At 43.6% G+C, this 14,224-nt stretch overlaps 1 protein-coding gene across 2 annotated transcripts in view; it reads right to left on the bottom strand.

Moving 5' to 3' along the window:
* Positions 1 to 14,167, bottom strand: part of Gpbp1l1 (GC-rich promoter binding protein 1 like 1) — a 71,936-nt gene extending 57,769 nt beyond the window's left edge. Inside the window, exon 1 of one of the 2 annotated variants that reach the window (XM_069987349.1) lies at positions 14,088 to 14,167. The gene's annotated coding sequence lies outside the window, so the exon portion shown is untranslated. Of the gene's footprint in view, positions 1 to 13,462; positions 13,592 to 14,087 lie in introns of those variants that run through there. The other variant, XM_069987348.1, reaches the window with a different exon arrangement.
* Between the last annotated feature and the right edge of the window lie 57 nt (positions 14,168 to 14,224).

Raw genomic sequence — 14,224 nt, 5'->3', positions numbered from 1 at the left:
TAAAATATATCTTTCCTCCTTTAAGTTGATTTACACTCACACACAGTGTGTGTGGGGGCAATCCTGGGGCTTGATCTCAGGGCCTGGACACTGTCCCTGAGCCTCTCTGTGCTCAAGGCTAGCACCCTACCACTGTTAAGCCACAGTGCCACTTCTGGCTTTTTCTGTTTATGTGGTTCTGAGGAACTGGACCCAGGGCTTCAGGCATGCTAGGCAAGCACTCTACCACTAAGCCATACTCCCAACCCTCCTCAGATATTTTTGTAAGAGGCAACCAAGGAAGTCGTGCTGTGGCTCAAGTGGTAGAGCACTTATCTACTCGCCTTAAGCTGAAGAGCTCAGGGAGACAGTGACCCAGGCCCAGAGTTTAAGCCCCCCCAACCAAAAAAAAAAAAAAAAAAAGAATTGGATCACAAAATTGGGTGTCAATGGTTCACACCTATAATCTTAGCTACTGAGATCCAAGGATAGCGGTTCAAAGCCAGCTTGGCAGGAAAGTCCATGAGACTCATCTCCAATTAACCACCAAAAAGGCAAAAATGGAGCAGTGGCTCAAACTTAGGGACAGGGTCAGATGGCAAATAACAGTCTACTTTTTGTCTATGTCTTGAGATTGGTAGAAGGCTAAGTAAGATAATGAGGCAGAATAGATAGAAGACAGGGAAGTTATATGTATATTATAAAAATATATTTTATGATTTTATATATTTGGCTACTACTTAAGCTGACAAGTAGGCCTTGGCACCTATAACATGACGTTGGGGTTTGCAGGTATGTAGAATGAAGTCATCAAAAATCTTAACCAGATTTCAAAGAAAGTCTGTAAAGCCAGGGGGTAGCAATTAGAGTTAAAGTATCTTCCAGTAACTCCCCAATTCCCCACTGTGAGTGATGTAAGGAAGCTGTGAGTAAAGGCAAAGTTACAACAAAGATCCCAGGAACTCGTAATATCTGCTAAAGAAAGCTTCAGGCAGGGAGTGAGCAGAACAAGCCAAAAGGCTACATGGGCTGCATTTAGCCCACAAGGATACCTAATCCCTGTGGAGCTCACATTATGCTCTTGTGTTTGACATTGGTACAGAGAGGGTCTGGGGCTGGCTTTGGTCCTACCTCTTCTTTCTATTTCCCCATACCTCTCTTTTGGAATGGGAATGTTTACCTTGTGCCTATCCCACCATTATAAATGGAAGCATTTAACTTGTTTTAATTTTACAGGGACTCAGCTTAAGAATTGTCTTGAGGGACTGGGAAGGTGGCTCAGTGGTAGAGTGCTTGCCTTGCATGCATGAGGCCCTGGGTTCACTTTCTCAGTATTATATTAAAAAATCCAGAAAAGCACAGAAAAATCCAAAAGTGGCACTGTGGCTCCAGTGGTAGAGCTTTGAGCTTTGAGCTTTAAGACAGTGACCAGGCCCATAGTTCAGCCCTATGACCAAAAAAAAAAGAGTTGCCTTGAGGGCTGGGAATGTGGCTTAGTGGTAGACTGCTTGCCTAGCATGTATGAAGCCCTGATTCAATTCCTCAGTATTACATTAAAAAAAAACAAAAAACAAAAAAAAACGCTAGCTAGGCACTGGTGGCTTATGCCACTCAGGAGGCTGAGATCTGAGGATCGTGGTTCAAAGCCAGCCTGGGCAGGGCAGGAAAGTCCATGAAACTCTTATCTCCAATAAACCACCAGAAAACCAGAAGTGGCAGTGGTATATAGCACGAGCCTTGAGTTGAAGAGCTGAGGGACAGTGCCCAGGCCCAGAGTTCAAGCCCCACGACTGACATCAATCAATCAATCAATCAATCATGGAACTGGTATAAAAATAGAAACAGAAGCTGGGCCTAGGTGGCTAGGCACTCAGGAGGCTGAGAGCTAAGAATCGCAGTTCAAAGCCAGATGGGCAGTTAAGTCAGTGAGACTCTTATCTCCAACTAACCACCACCAGAAAACTGGAAGTGGCATTGTGGCTCAGGTGGTAGAACATTAGCACTGAGCTGAAGAGCTGAGGGATATTGCCCAGAGTTCAGGCCCCACAACCAACCCAAAAACAAACAAACAGACAAATAAAATAAATAAATAAAGGTGATGGTACAGAAGGATTACCATTTCATAAGGCAGGTAATGAGTGTTTTTCTTTCTTTTTTCTTTTTTTTGTACCAGTTCTGGGGCTTGAACTTAGGGCCTGGGCGCTGATCCTGAGCTTCTTTTACTCAGGGCTAGTACTCTACCACTTGAGCTACAGCACCACTTCCGACTTTTTCTGTTTATATGGTACTAAAGAATTGAACCCAATGCATGCTAGTCAAGCATTCTACCACTAAGCCACATTCACAGCCCATGAGTATATTTCTTTTTGAACAATGTCACCCCTTCCTTAGAGCTCTCCCAGTTTTTCCTTCCCATCCCCACCCACAATATGTATAGTTCATTTTCAACAGTTTCTACTGAGTATCAATGCTGCATTTGTTCATCATATATCTCTCCACTTTTGTGCCCTTCTTCACCTCCCCACAAAGACAGATAAGTGAACAAGCCAAAAAATAAAATAAGAGGCGGGCACTGGTGGCTCAAGCCTGTAATCCTAGCTACTCAGGAGGCTGAGATCTGAGGATCGTGGTTCAAAGCCAGCCCAGGCAGGAAAGTCCGTGAGACTTCTAGAAAACTGGAAGTGGCTCTGTGGCTCAATGGTAAGAGTGCTCACCTTGAACTGAAGAGCTCAGGGACAATGCCCAGGCCCAGAGTTCGAGATCTATGACTGACATAAATAAATCAAATCTCTTGTTTCCATTTCCTGGAGTTCATTTCAATAAATATTATTCTATATGACACAATCTAGTAACTTCTTAAAGGTTCCATCTCTCAAAACTGATGCTTTGGCAATTAAAAGTTCCACAGGAGATACATTTAAACAATGTGCATGCCAGGAACCAGTGGCATGTAATCCTAGCTACTCAGGAGGCTGAGATACAAAGATCATGGTTCAAAGCCAGCCTGGGCAGGAAAGTCTGTGAGACTCTTATCTCCAATTAATCATAGAATAAGCTGGTAGTGGTGCTATAGCTCAAATGGTAGAGTACTAGCCTTGGGCAAAAGAGGCTTAGGGACAGCACCCGGAGTTCAAGGCCTAGGATGGGCAAAACAAAACAACAAACTAAGTTTTCAACTTCATGAACTTAGGACATTCTCCTAAATAGAAGTGGTAACAAAACTTTCTAGGAATAGCAATTTATACAAATCCTAGTTCATAGCAGAAAGGAACACACACACACACACACACACACACACACACACACACACACACACACACACACACACACACACACACACACACACACACACACACACACACACACACACACACACACACACACACACACACACACACACACACACACACACACGAGAGAGAGAGAATTTAACCAGAACACTATTAGGAATTCAGAAAATGAATGAGAGGCTTCCTTGACTTTGTAAATATGAAAAGCAAAAACAAAAAACAAAGGAAGCTAAGCTGTCAAAACCAATGTCAAGGTCACACCACTAGAAGAGCCTGCTTAGGAAACTGTTCCAGCTTGCGATGTCACCACAAACAACCACTGGAATGAATCCCAAATTGTCCTCACTTCTCTGTGTCTCAATGGCACATCTTGGGGTAACAAGCTCCAGCTCCAGCTGTCTAAGACTAAAACTATATGTATGTGCACAGCCTTTCCAGCACTCTCTCCCAGAAAGATTCACAAAATGGCAATAATATAAGGAGATTTAAATGGCAAAAACCCAGAAATGGAGGCATGGCTAACAATGTTATCTGGTAACAAAAACTCAATTTCTAAATCAAAACAGTTCTGCATAAGACCGGTAGGCTAAAATAAGAAGATATGGTTATTATCATCAGAGGATAGAAATATATTTACCTGATACAATCTGATACACTGCATTATGACTAAGAAGATTGAGACGCCATAAGGTTTTAAAACCAGCAAAAACATTTTATGGCATTTGTTCCAAAAGTGACTAAAAGGGGCTGGGAAGATGGCTCAGTGGTAGAGCGCTTGCCTTGCAAAAGTGACTAAACACTATAAATAATAAGCAAACTATTCAGTAAAGACAACTAGTTCTGGCACCCCCAAAATCAGCTGGTTATGGTGACTCATGTCTAACAATCCCAGATATTAGATTAGAGAGTGAGAATGAGATCAGGACTGAGGATCCAGGCCAGCCTGGACAAAAGGTTTAGCTAGACCTCATCTCAACACACAAGCCAAAGTAGTGATGAACAGCTGTGATCCTTACTCAGGAGTTTTCAAGAGGCTAAGGGGGTAATCTGAGGCTGAGGTTGGCTGCAGGCAAAAGTAAAAATGCAAATAAAAGAGGTGAAGTACTTCCAAACTGCACTGACCTTTAAAAGGAATAGGTTGTATGACTATAAGTTGCTGTTTGAGACATTAGAAAAAAACAACTATGTAAATTGGTTCCTATAGCTCATACCTGTAACTCCTAGCTACTCAGGAGGCTGAGACCTGAAGGATCATGGTTAGAAACAAGCCAAGCAGAAAAAAACAGCAAGAATTCTATCACCAATCAGCAAAATGTTAGACTAGAGGCATGGCTCAAGCGGTAGAGCACAGCTGTGAGCAAAAAAGCTGAGGGGGAGCTTGAGGCCCTGGCACATATATGTGTGAATATGTATACATGTATATGTATACAGAATTTTTATACCTGAAATTTTAACAGTAATGACTCTATATCATAAGATACAATTTTGCTTTTCTTATTCTTTTTTTGTTGACTGTCATGGGCCTGAAATGAGGACTGGGTGCTGTCTCTGAGCTACTCAAGGCTAGGGCTCTACCACTTTGAGGAACAGCTCCACTTCTGGTTTTTAAGTGGTTAATTGGAGGTAAGAGTCTCACAGGAACTTTTCTGCCTTGGCAGGCTTCAAACTGCAATCCTCAGATCTCAGCCTCCTGAGTAGCTAGTACTATAGACCTGAGCCACCAGCACCTGGAGACACAATTCTGCTTTAAGTTCATTTTACTCAGAAGCATTTTTAAAAATTTATTCTGAAGAACAAGGACTGGATGTGCCTAAACTGGTAGAGCACTTGCTTGACAAACATGAAGCCATGAGTTAAAACCCCAGTGCCAGGGGCTGGGAAGGTGGCTCAGTGGTAGAGCGCTTGCCTTGCATGCCTGAGGCCCTGGGTTCGATTCCTCAGCACCACATAAGCAAAAAGAAAAAAGCCGGAAGTGGCGCTGTGGCTCATAGTGGTAGAGCGCTAGCCTTGAGCTGAAGAGCTGAGGGACAGCGCCCAGGCCCAGAGTTCAGGCCCCATGACCGGACCCAAAAAAAAAAAAAAACAACCCAGTGCCACCACCTCCATTTATTTCCAAGCTAAAATTAATTTTTTTAGTAACTATTTTTTTATTTTATTTTATTTGTGAACATACTGTACAGAGGGGTTACAATTACATGGGCAGGATAATGCGTACATTTCTTTTGTTTACCCTTCACATCCCTTCCCAGCCTCCCCCCTCCCCCCCAATCCCAATCCTTCTCCTCCCCCCCCACCGAACGTTGTAAAGCTCGTTTTGGACATGACAACTTGTACTTCTCATTGTTGCCAACAGGTCCACCTGTATCCTTAAACAACTGGTTTTTCCCCATCTCCTCAAGTTATACTGACATCAAATATAGTGAAAGCAGGGGTTATACTGTGGGGGAGGGTAATTTTTTTTTGAGAGAGAAGGGAGAAGCTTAAATTTTTTTTTAAGGGAGAAGCTTAAATTCAGGAACTAGCACTGTCCCCTGAGCTTTTTTGCTCAAGGTTAACATTTTACCATATGAGCCCAGCTTCACTTCTGGCTTCCTGATGATTATAATTAGAGATGAGAGTTCCTCAGAGTTTCCTGCATGTTCTGGCTTCGAACCATGATCCTCAGATCTCAGACTCCTGAGTAGCTAGAATTACAGATATGAGCCAGCTAAGATTACAGATGTGAACCAATGTACTTGGCTTCAAAATTCTCTTCAGCTCAAGGCTAGTGCTCTGGTTTTCTGGTGGCTAATTGGAGATCAAGAGTCTTACAGATTTTCCTTGCCCAGGCTGGCTTTGAACTGTGACCCTCAGATCTCAGCCTCCTGGGTAGCTAGGGTTATAGGTATGAGACACTAGTGCTCAGGCAAAATTACTTTTAAGCCATAGGAACAGACCTAAACCCTAGACCTCTGCTTCAAGTCCCATATTTGCAGTTTGAAGACACTTTGATTGTTGTTGATGACTATATAATATATGTAAAGTGTTAATGATAACATCCCAGATGTTTTCCCCAGAAACGGAAAAAAATATCAGAATCTGGCCTATAGTGCTTATACAGAATGTTAAAAGTTGGAAGGTAAAACAAGAAAAGAAACCCCTCCCAATTTTCAGGTGGAAAATTTTCTTTTTTCTAACTAAAACTCAGAAATAAAACCACAGAAAAACCATCATACTTAGCTTGATTTTAACATATAAGGCACAGGTGGGGAGACTATCTGGAAAAATTAATATTTGCCAGCCAGGGGCTGGTGGCTCACTCCTGTAATGCTACATAAAATCTGCAGACTCAGGTTTGAAGCCAGTCCATGAAACTCTTATTTCCAGTTAACCACCAAAAAACCAGGTAGAGCTTTGGTTCAAGTGGCAGAGAACCAGCCTTGAGAGAGAAAGCTTAAGGAACAGCAGCATTCAGGCTGAGTTCAAGGTCAGCACTGGTGTACAGACATGCAGACAATGACACACTATTGAACTAGATAGCAAAGCAGAAGCAAATGCTCCACTTTACGTACTCTACCAAAGGGTAAATAACCAATACAATTATTCTGTGCTGCTCCATGGAGAAACTGCAAGGAAAGGATATAGATTAGAACCAATGAGCAAACCAGAAAATAAAACTGTCCCAACTTACAGAATTATCTGTACTCCCTCTCATTCCCAAGTTTCAATTTAAGCCTCTGTATCAACTACTAATTCCCACCCCCCCCATAAAAAAAAATCAGAAAAATCAGAAGTGAGAAACTGTAGGACAATTTGGTTTCTCTAACAAAGTGAAAGAAAATTCCTCTCTCTCTCTCTCTCTCTCTGGCTGGGTCCAGGTGGGTACTCAGAAGGCTGAGATTTGAGGATTGTAGTTCCAAGTCTGCCAGGGCAGAAAGGAGCAGAAAAGTCCCTGTGAGACTCTTATCTCCAATTATGCACTCAAAACCCAGAAGTGGAGCTGTGGCTCAAAGTGGTAGAGTGCTAGCAATGAGCAAAAGAGCTCAGGGACAGCACCCTGGCCCTGAGTTCAAACTCTAAGACTAACCAAAAACAACAACGCAGATTATTTCATAAACATTATGAAAGTGAGAATCATTCTTTTTTTGGTGGTGTCAGGGATCAAATCCAGGGCCTCATATATGCTACATGTTAGACAATACTAACCAAAGAATCCTAATCAAGGGGCTGAGAAGGTGGCTCAGCGGTAGAGTGCTTGCCTTGCAGGCATGAGGCCCTGGGTTCAATTCCTCACCACCACATAAGCAGAAAAAGCTGGAAGTGGTGCTGTGGCTCAAGTGGCAGAGCGCTACCCTTGAGCTGAAGAGCTGAAGGACAGTGCCCAGGGCCAGAGTTCAGGCCCCACGACTGACCCAAAACAAACAAACAAAAAAATCCTAACCAAAGAATCCCCTCCCCCCACCAACTTTTTGGCTACTTCTAAGCTTCAAGCATGATTATTCAGAAGACATTTTTGCTTTTTTTTTTTTTTTTGGACAGGGCAAAACTCAGGGCCTAGGCACTGTCCCTGAGCTTCTTTTGCTCAAGACTAGCATTCTACCACTTGAGCCACAGTGCCACTTCTGGCTTTTTTCCGTTTATGTGGTACTGAGGAATCCAACCCAGGGCTTCATGCATGCTAGGCAAGCACTCTACCATAAAACCACATTCCCAGCCCTCAGAAGACAATTTTTATATACTGAAACTTACTATAAGTACAAACAAAAGCATGCAAGCTAACTTTGAATATAGGAAACTTAAATATTTTCCTTCCACCTAAAGCAACTTTCCTCATCCTAGTGTTTTAGCCAGAAATTTGTATAACATAAAGCAAAGCAATTTGACCACAGAAAAGGAAAACAAAATTAATGAGTATATTAAAACCAACCCATGTAGGCTTAATATATGCAAAACCCTGGGTTTTATCCCCAGAATCACTCAAGCTCACACATACATATATAATTTAAAAACTAAAGTATGAGCCCAGCACTGGTGGCTCATGACTGTAATCCTAGCTAATCAGAAGGCTGAGATCTAAGGATCATGGTTCAAAACCAGCAGAGGCAGGAAAGGCCATGATATTCTTTTTTTTTTTTGGGTCCGGTTGTGGGGCCTGAACTCTGGGCCTGGGCACTGTCCCTCAGCTATTCAGCATAAGGCTAGCGCTCTACCACTTAAGCCACAGCGCTACTTCAGGCTTTTTTCTTTTTGCTTGTGTGGTGCTGAGGAATCGAACCCAGGGCCTCATGCATGCAAGGCAAGCGCTCTACCATTAAGCCACCTTCCCAGCCCCAGGCCATGATATTCTTATCTCCTGTTAACTACCAGGAAACTGTAAGTGGAGCTGTGGTTCAAAGTGGTAGACCAGGGCTGAGAAGGTGGCTTAGTGGTAGAGTGCTTGCCTTGCATGCACGAGGCCCTGGGTTCAATTCCTCAGCACCACATAAGCAGGGAGAAAAGAAAAAGCCGGAAGTGGTGCTGTGGCTCAAGTGGTAGAGTGCTAGCCTTGAGCTGAAGAGCTGAGGGAGAGTGCCCAGGCCCAGAGTTCAGGCCCCACGACCAGACCAAAAATAAATAAATAAAAATAAAAACAAAGTGGTAGACCACTAGCTTTGAACATAAAAGCTCAGGGACAGCTCTCAGACCCTGACTTCAAGCCCAGGACTGACCAAAAAAAAAAAAATAAAAAGTATGATATTCTTCAAGTATTTCTGTAAGTTATTTGTTGAGCTGTTTAGGGCTTTTTGTGTGTTTTTGTATTAGTTTTTTTTTTTTTTCAATTGGTTGTGGGGCTTGAACTCAGCCCTGAGTTCAAGCTGAGTTCTGTCCCGAGCTTTTTTTGCTCAATTCTAGCACTCTACCACTTTAAGCCACAGCCCCACTTCCAGTTTTTGAGTGGTTAATTGGAGAAAAAAAGAGTCTCACAGATTTTCCTGCCCAGGCTGGCTTTGATTTATGATCCTCAGATCTCAGCCTCCTGAGTAGTTAGGATTACACACATGAGCCACCAGCACCCAGAAAGTTTCTTCATTGTCAGGAATGTTTTATGGTCATCCAAACATTCCCAGTCCCTAACACAGCAAAGCATCTACTATGTCTTGTAAGTGACTGAGCTGTTTTGCTGAAAAATAAAAAAATTCCCCAATAGATCAATTAAAGGTTGATTACTTGTGTTAGCAAAAGAAACTAGTAAGACCCTTTAAATACTAGCTTAGTTACATTTGAAGTTCCCTGTAAAAATCAGTACCTATTTTTGAACTAATTTTTGATTTCAGGTAGTTGTGTTTGGGGCTGACTTCAGTATGAAATAAAAATCATTGAGTCTGATTTAGAAATAACTTGGGGTGTTTGGCCTCCAATAGCACAACCATATATTAAATTCCAGATATCAACTATAGACTTAGGAGGTAGCATGCTATCTGTACATCACCTAAATTCCAATACCCCCCTCTCCCCATCTATCTGCTAGGTATTTTTTTGCCAGTCTTGGGACTTGAACTCAAGGCCTAGACACTGTCCCTGAGCTTCTTATGCTCAAAGCTAGTACTCTACCATTTGAGCCACAGTACCATTTGCCGTTTTTTCTGTTTATGTGTTACTGAGGAATCCAACCCAGTGCTAGGCAAGCACTAAACCACTGAGCCACATTTCCAGCTCTGCCCCCCTTTCCCCTATTTATCCAAAAAGATACAAGTGTTTTCTGTCTCTTATTTTTCCAGTACTCTTAAAGGTAGCAGTAGGGATGGAGGACATTTCTCAGTAGCAGAGCACTTGATTAGCATGTGTGATGCTCTAGGTTCAATGCCAAGCACAATAAAAGCCCCAAACAACAGGCTCCCAGCTAAAGACAGCAGGAAATACAATGACTTGGTAACAGACTGCCTAGGTTTGAATATAAGTACTGTTTATCTACTAACTGAATGAGTCTCAGCCTTATTTTTGTCTGTCAGCTATAGAAGGGAAATAAAACAGTACTGACTCTTGGTAGGGATGGAGAAGAATGATGAAAGGGATGACACTGATCCAGATACACTATTCTTGAACTAACCTGTTGAATGGTAATAATCCCTTTGTATAATTACTTAAATAAAAATATTAATAAAAAACAGTATTAACTCATAAGAGTAAGTAATATAAAGCACTCTGAGCACCACTCTCTCCCTTAAACCATAAAATAGACTATCTGCTGAAATAAGACCAGAATTGTGTTTTATCTTTAACTGAACATTAAAAAATTAATCACAGGTTGGGGTATAGCTGCTCAATGGTGCCTAGTACCCACAAAGCCCTAGGTTCAATTCGTTTCACAGAGGAAAAAAAAAACAGTATGCATAATAAACATAGATGCTGAAATGTCTTCCAGACTTAACATTCCCAACTTTAAATGATTTAATGTTCTCTCTTCAGCTAAGATTATAAACAGCCACTGATTAGTTTTCTAGTAAAGTGAATTCATTTAAAATAACTGCTCCCCCACACACACATATTTCAAGAGCTCTGAAAAGACACTACTCAGAACCAACTAAATGTTTACACCACCATGTACAAACCCGATGAGTACACTATAAAAGAGAATAATGGAACATGGTAAATTATACAGGACTCTAGACATTCACACAACAGTGAGACCAAAGGAGGAGAACATAAAGGCATAATGCCATTTTATCTAAATGAAATTTTTAAAAAAGAGAATAGCACAAAAAGGAAAAAGATCTCATGCAAGTATAGTAAGCAAGAATGTCAAACACTGGGCTGGGAAGGTGGCTCAGTGGTAGAGCGCTTGCCTTGCATGCCTGAGGCCCTGGGTTCGATTCCTCAGCACCACATAAAAGAGGCGCGGTGGTTCAAGTGGTAGAGTGCTAGCCTTGAGCTGAAGAGCTGAAGGACAGCGCCCAGGCCCAGAGTTCAGGCCGCATGACCAGACCCCCCCCCCCCAAAAAAGAATGTCAAACACTAAGCAATTAACTTGTAATTTCATAAAGAACCTTAAATGATTTCTATTAAGGCCAGCCCCCCCCCCAAAAAAAATAGCCCCAGTCTTGGGGCTTGAACTCTAGGCCTGGGCCCTGTCCCTGAGCCTCCTTATGTGCTCAAGACTAGTGCTCTACCACTTGAGCCACAGAGCTATTTCCAGCTTTTCCTGAGTAGTTTATTGGAGATGAGTCTAAGTTTCCTGCCCCAGCAGGCTTAGAACTGGAATCCTCAGATCTCAGCCTACTGAGTATCTAGGATTACAGGTGTGAGCCACTGGCACCCAGCCAAAAAAAAAAAAAAAAAAAAAAATATATATATATATATATATATATTAATCTAAGGGAAAAATAAACTTTTGTGTTTATGAAGGTAAGTTGAAATTGGTGTGTATAAAAGTAAGTTGAAAGATGACAATTATATTAACTTCCAAGTTCTCATTTTACAATTTGTTCTCTATTGTACCTGAAACTCAAGTATCCTTCCAAATACTGAAAACTATTTTTAGATTCCAATCAATGTTGGAATGCATGTTGTTTACAGGTAAACTTCTGGACCTATAGCCCTTTTTTGTGTGTGCCAGTCCTGGGGCTTGAACTCAGGGCCTGGGCACTGTCCCTGAACTTCTTTTGCTCAGAGCTAGCAGTCTACCCCTTGAGGCACAACGCCACTTCCAGCCTTTTCTGTTTATGTGATACTCAGGAATCAAACCTAGGGCTTCATGCATGGTAGGCAAGCATTTCACCACTAAGGCACATTCTCAGCCCTTGCCATTTTTTTAAACAAATCAATTAAACAAAAAGCCTTTAGCCACTACCAGTGGCTCAAGCCTATAATCCTAACTTAGTCAATAGGCTGAGATCTGAGGATCCATTTTCAAAGCCAGGCCTGGCAGGAAAGTAGTTGAGATTCATCTCCAATTAACCACCAAAAAAGAAAAGACTGAAAGTGGGACTGTGGCTCAAGGCTCACATGTTAAGCGTACTACCTTTGAGAAAAAAACTTCAGCACTCAAGACATGAGTTCAAGCCCCAGGACTGGCACCCAAAAAAGTCACAAACTTATCAGCAATATTGATAGAAAAGACTTTAGAAACGATAAAGCATTTGAACAAATTACAATTTTAGTTCTGTTGAAAACTATAATTTTATTATTGATGGGATTTAGAGAGTAATCCGATTTTGTTTACTCAGCCAAAAATACGAACCACCATTAACACCGTGTTTTTTTACTAAGCAGTATCAGTTTAAAGCATTCAAAAATATCACAATCCAAGGAAAGGGCACAAATCTAGCAAACAAAAGTAACATCATAACACAATTTCAAAACTGTAAGTAACTACTAAAAAGAAAAGCCTGAACCCATTCTTACCTAAACTTTTAGGACGAGCAAACTTCATCAGCCTCACCTTTGGTTTTCACCTAGCACAAGAAGCAGTAAAGGCAGAACACCAACGCCGCCCTCCCCCCGCCCCCCAGCCCCAAGATCAAAAGATCCACTTAATGTCACATAGGGTAAGACGACTAAAACATTACGACATGTTATTGCATTTAAGTTACCAAAGAACAGGCTACTTCCCCACGCTACAGCCATTTTAGATTCAGTCTTGCTTCTGATTTTCACCGGGTTGAGAGATTTAAAATAGAATAAAAATGCTGGTCAACTCAAGATCAACCAATATTTTGCTCGTGTAAAAGGGTAGACAGTGGATAGATTGACTCTAACTTACTACCCACAAGAACCCGGGCGCCGGGCGTGAAAACTCTTTTTCTTCCTCAGATACCTCACATTTGACTTACAAGATGGAAAACAAAAGTCCGTGGCTCTTATTCTAAGAAAAAAAAAAAAAAAAAGAAACCCGTAAACCAAGCCACCGAAGCACCAGCGAGGCGGACCGCCTGGAGGGCGGCCAGAGCGCCGCAGGTGAGCGTTCCGACCTGGAGAGCAAAGTTAAAGTAGAAGCGCTCCCGACGAGCCGCGGGGACGCTCGGGGGCAACACTCGAGGCGCGTGGGGTGAGGGGCGCCCGAACTACCCGACCCCGGGGCTCCGCTCGGCCTTCCCAGGACGACCGACACCCAACCACCTGTGTGCGACCTTCCTCCAACTAGTTTTCACAGACGGCAAGCCAAGCAGCGGGCGGAGCCCCGCTCCAGGAGACTCCAGGGTCCCCCTACGGCTCGGTATCCGTAAACCCCCACTCACCCGGTAGCCGTGGGGCTACGGTCAAGGATAAGACGCTGCGTCTCACGACGCGTGTCCAGCTTCTCAGACCCACAGAGGTGACTAGCCCACAACCATAACAAAGCTCTTCCCAAAATGGCTGCCCGGCCCACAAGGCCCAAGGAGGGGCAGAGCGGCTGGAGGAGGAGGAGCCACGGAAAACCTGGCCCCGCCCCCTCCGGCCCCGCCCCTCACACACCTACCCGCTGGAGCGCACGCGCATGCGCCGGGGGCCTCCCGGGCCTCGGCGGCTCGGCGGAGCTACGCCGGCGCCTCACACGCTCAGCGCGCGACCGCGTGAATGGCGGTTAGCCCTTTCCCGCCCCCAGCTCTCTAGAGCTTCCGGCGGTGCACAGTCGCCACTTCAGAGTCAAATCCTTTGCTTTTCCTTGCACCGTCAGTGAGGCCAGAGCACCTGAGTTTAATACTCTTCCTCATCTGTCCCAGACCAAGTGAGCCAGTGAGTGAGGTGTGTAGAAGTATACCAGTCCTTCGCCGGCCCCCGTTCGTTCTTCACCCTCGCACATTCCTCTCAGGGAAAGCTCGCGTCGCCCAACTACCGCTACCAGTATGAGTAAACCAGTTTCGGAAGAACGTGTTTCCCTACCCGCGCACACCAGTTCCTGGATTCAGGTGCGCGCGTCCTTGAGACTCCAGCCCCCAGCGGGCCACCGGGCCTGCTCCAGAGACCTGCGCGGCGGAGCCTGGCACGCTACCCGCCGGGAATGGTAGTTCCTGGGCACG

This window comes from Dipodomys merriami, unplaced genomic scaffold (genome assembly GCF_024711535.1).
Source record: "Dipodomys merriami isolate MVZ:Mamm:240054 unplaced genomic scaffold, mDipMer1.0.p SCAF_34, whole genome shotgun sequence".
Taxonomy (NCBI): Eukaryota; Metazoa; Chordata; class Mammalia; order Rodentia; family Heteromyidae; genus Dipodomys; species Dipodomys merriami.
Note: the sequence above shows the minus strand (reverse complement) of the source record. Positions and strands in the feature narration are given on the sequence as shown.